At 25.9% G+C, this 5,088-nt stretch overlaps 1 protein-coding gene across 1 annotated transcript in view; it reads left to right on the top strand.

Annotated features, from left to right (window-relative positions):
* The window catches only part of LOC144440182 (uncharacterized), a 15,862-nt gene that overhangs the window by 6,531 nt on the left and 4,243 nt on the right, over window positions 1-5,088 (top strand). The gene's annotated exons all lie outside the window — the stretch shown is intronic.

Below are 5,088 nucleotides of genomic sequence, written 5' to 3'. Positions count from 1 at the left end.
TATCAATATAGACAAATACAAGGTATTATGTACTAAAGCTAGTATACAGATCAATATAGACAAATACAAGGTATTATGTACTAAAGCTAGTATACATATCAATATAGACAAATACAAGGTATTATGTACTAAAGCTAGTATACATATCAATATAGACAAATACAAGGTATATGTACTAAAGCTAGTATACATATCAATATAGACAAATACAAGGTATTATGTACTAAAGCTAGTATAGAAATCAATATAGACAAATACAAGGTATTATGTACTAAAGCTAGTATACATATCAATATAGACAAATACAAGGTATTATGTACTAAAGCTAGTATACATATCAATATAGACAAATACAAGGTATTATGTACTAAAGCTAGTATACATATCAATATAGACAAATACAAGGTATTATGTACTAAAGCTAGTATACAGATCAATATAGACAAATACAAGGTATTATGTACTAAAGCTAGTATACATATCAATATAGACAAATACAAGGTATTATGTACTAAAGCTAGTATATATATCAATATAGACAAATACAAGGTATTATGTACTAAAGCTAGTATATATATCAATATAGACAAATACAAGGTATTATGTACTAAAGCTAGTATACATATCAATATAGACAAATACAAGGTATTATGTACTAAAGCTAGTATACAGATCAATATAGACAAATACAAGGTATTATGTACTAAAGCTAGTATACAGATCAATATAGACAAATACAAGGTATTATGTACTAAAGCTAGTATACATATCAATATAGACAAATACAAGGTATTATGTACTAAAGCTAGTATACATATCAATATAGACAAATACAAGGTATTATGTACTAAAGCTAGTATACATATCAATATAGACAAATACAAGGTATTATGTACTAAAGCTAGTATACAGATCAATATAGACAAATACAAGGTATTATGTACTAAAGGCTAGTATACATATCAATATAGACAAATACAAGGTATTATGTACTAAAGCTAGTATACATATCAATATAGACAAATACAAGGTATTATGTACTAAAGCTAGTATACATATCAATATAGACAAATACAAGGTATTATGTACTAAAGCTAGTATACATATCAATATAGACAAATACAAGGTATTATGTACTAAAGCTAGTATACATATCAATATAGACAAATACAAGGTATTATGTACTAAAGGCAGTATACATATCAATATAGACAAATACAAGGTATTATGTACTAAAGCTAGTATACATATCAATATAGACAAATACAAGGTATTATGTACTAAAGCTAGTATATATATCAATATAGACAAATACAAGGTATTATGTACTAAAGCTAGTATACATATCAATATAGACAAATACAAGGTATTATGTACTAGAGCTAGTATACATATCAATATAGACAAATACAAGGTATTATGTACTAAAACTAGTATACAGATCAATATAGACAAATACAAGGTATTATGTACTAAAGGCAGTATACATATCAATATAGACAAATACAAGGTATTATGTACTAAAACTAGTATACATATCAATATAGACAAATACAAGGTATTATGTACTAAAGGCAGTATACATATCAATATAGACAAATACAAGGTATTATGTACTAAAGCTAGTATACATATCAATATAGACAAATACAAGGTATTATGTACTAAAGCTAGTATACATATCAATATAGACAAATACAAGGTATTATGTACTAAAGCTAGTATACATATCAATATAGACAAATACAAGGTATTATGTACTAAAGCTAGTATACATATCAATATAGACAAATACAAGGTATTATGTACTAAAGCTAGTATACATATCAATATAGACAAATACAAGGTATTATGTACTAAAGCTAGTATACATATCAATATAGACAAATACAAGGTATTATGTACTAAAGCTAGTATACATATCAATATAGACAAATACAAGGTATTATGTGCTAAAGCTAGTATACAGATCAATATAGACAAATACAAGGTATTATGTACTAAAGCTAGTATACATATCAATATAGACAAATACAAGGTATTATGTACTAAAGCTAGTATACATATCAATATAGACAAATACAAGGTATTATGTACTAAAGCTAGTATACAGATCAATATAGACAAATACAAGGTATTATGTACTAAAGCTAGTATACATATCAATATAGACAAATACAAGGTATTATGTACTAAAGGCAGTATACATATCAATATAGACAAATACAAGGTATTATGTACTAAAGCTAGTATGCATATCAATATAGACAAATACAAGGTATATGTACTAAAGCTAGTATATATATCAATATAGACAAATACAAGGTATTATGTACTAAAGCTAGTATACAGATCAATATAGACAAATACAAGGTATTGTGTACTAAAGCTAGTATACATATCAATATAGACAAATACAAGGTATTGTGTACTAAAGCTAGTATACATATCAATATAGACAAATACAAGGTATTGTGTACTAAAGCTAGTATACATATCAATATAGACAAATACAAGGTATTGTGTACTAAAGCTAGTATACATATCAATATAGACAAATACAAGGTATTATGTACTAAAGCTAGTATACATATCAATATAGACAAATACAAGGTATTATGTGCTAAAGCTAGTATACAGATCAATATAGACAAATACAAGGTATTATGTACTAAAGCTAGTATACATATCAATATAGACAAATACAAGGTATTATGTACTAAAGCTAGTATACATATCAATATAGACAAATACAAGGTATTATGTACTAAAGCTAGTATACATATCAATATAGACAAATACAAGGTATTATGTACTAAAGCTAGTATACAGATCAATATAGACAAATACAAGGTATTATGTACTAAAGCTAGTATACATATCAATATAGACAAATACAAGGTATTATGTACTAAAGGCAGTATACATATCAATATAGACAAATACAAGGTATTATGTACTAGAGCTAGTATACATATCAATATAGACAAATACAAGGTATTATGTACTAAAGGCAGTATACATATCAATATAGACAAATACAAGGTATTATGTACTAAAGCTAGTATACATATCAATATAGACAAATACAAGGTATTATGTACTAAAGGCAGTATACATATCAATATAGACAAATACAAGGTATTATGTACTAAAGGCAGTATACATATCAATATAGACAAATACAAGGTATTATGTACTAAAACTAGTATACATATCAATATCGACAAATACAAGGTATTATGTACTAAAGCTAGCATACATATCAATATAGACAAATACAAGGTATTATGTACTAAAGGCAGTATACATATCAATATAGACAAATACAAGGTATTATGTACTAAAGCTAGTATACATATCAATATAGACAAATACAAGGTATTGTGTACTAAAGCTAGTATACATATCAATATAGACAAATACAAGGTATTATGTACTAAAGCTAGTATACATATCAATATAGACAAATACAAGGTATTATGTACTAAAGCTAGTATACATATCAATATAGACAAATACAAGGTATTATGTACTAAAGGCAGTATACATATCAATATAGACAAATACAAGGTATTATGTACTAGAGCTAGTATACATATCAATATAGACAAATACAAGGTATTATGTACTAAAGGCAGTATACATATCAATATAGACAAATACAAGGTATTATGTACTAAAGCTAGTATACATATCAATATAGACAAATACAAGGTATTATGTACTAAAGGCAGTATACATATCAATATAGACAAATACAAGGTATTATGTACTAAAGCTAGTATACATATCAATATAGACAAATACAAGGTATTATGTACTAAAGCTAGTATACATATCAATATAGACAAATACAAGGTATTATGTGCTAAAGCTAGTATACAGATCAATATAGACAAATACAAGGTATTATGTACTAAAGCTAGTATACATATCAATATAGACAAATACAAGGTATTATGTACTAAAGCTAGTATACATATCAATATAGACAAATACAAGGTATTATGTACTAAAGCTAGTATACAGATCAATATAGACAAATACAAGGTATTATGTACTAAAGCTAGTATACATATCAATATAGACAAATACAAGGTATTATGTACTAAAGGCAGTATACATATCAATATAGACAAATACAAGGTATTATGTACTAAAGCTAGTATGCATATCAATATAGACAAATACAAGGTATTATGTACTAAAGCTAGTATATATATCAATATAGACAAATACAAGGTATTATGTACTAAAGCTAGTATACAGATCAATATAGACAAATACAAGGTATTGTGTACTAAAGCTAGTATACATATCAATATAGACAAATACAAGGTATTGTGTACTAAAGCTAGTATACATATCAATATAGACAAATACAAGGTATTGTGTACTAAAGCTAGTATACATATCAATATAGACAAATACAAGGTATTGTGTACTAAAGCTAGTATACATATCAATATAGACAAATACAAGGTATTATGTACTAAAGCTAGTATACATATCAATATAGACAAATACAAGGTATTATGTGCTAAAGCTAGTATACAGATCAATATAGACAAATACAAGGTATTATGTACTAAAGCTAGTATACATAGCAATATAGACAAATACAAGGTATTATGTACTAAAGCTAGTATACATATCAATATAGACAAATACAAGGTATTATGTACTAAAGCTAGTATACATATCAATATAGACAAATACAAGGTATTATGTACTAAAGCTAGTATACAGATCAATATAGACAAATACAAGGTATTATGTACTAAAGCTAGTATACATATCAATATAGACAAATACAAGGTATTATGTACTAAAGGCAGTATACATATCAATATAGACAAATACAAGGTATTATGTACTAGAGCTAGTATACATATCAATATAGACAAATACAAGGTATTATGTACTAAAGGCAGTATACATATCAATATAGACAAATACAAGGTATTATGTACTAAAGCTAGTATACATATCAATATAGACAAATACAAGGTATTATGTACTAAAGGCAGTATACATATCAATATAGACAAATACAAGGTATTATGTACTAAAGGCAGTATACAT

The sequence above is a fragment of the Glandiceps talaboti genome, chromosome 9 (genome assembly GCF_964340395.1).
Source record: "Glandiceps talaboti chromosome 9, keGlaTala1.1, whole genome shotgun sequence".
Lineage (NCBI taxonomy): Eukaryota > Metazoa > Hemichordata > Enteropneusta > Spengelidae > Glandiceps > Glandiceps talaboti.
The sequence above is the reverse complement of the archived record's forward strand: the minus strand, read 5'-3'. Positions and strand labels throughout refer to the sequence as shown.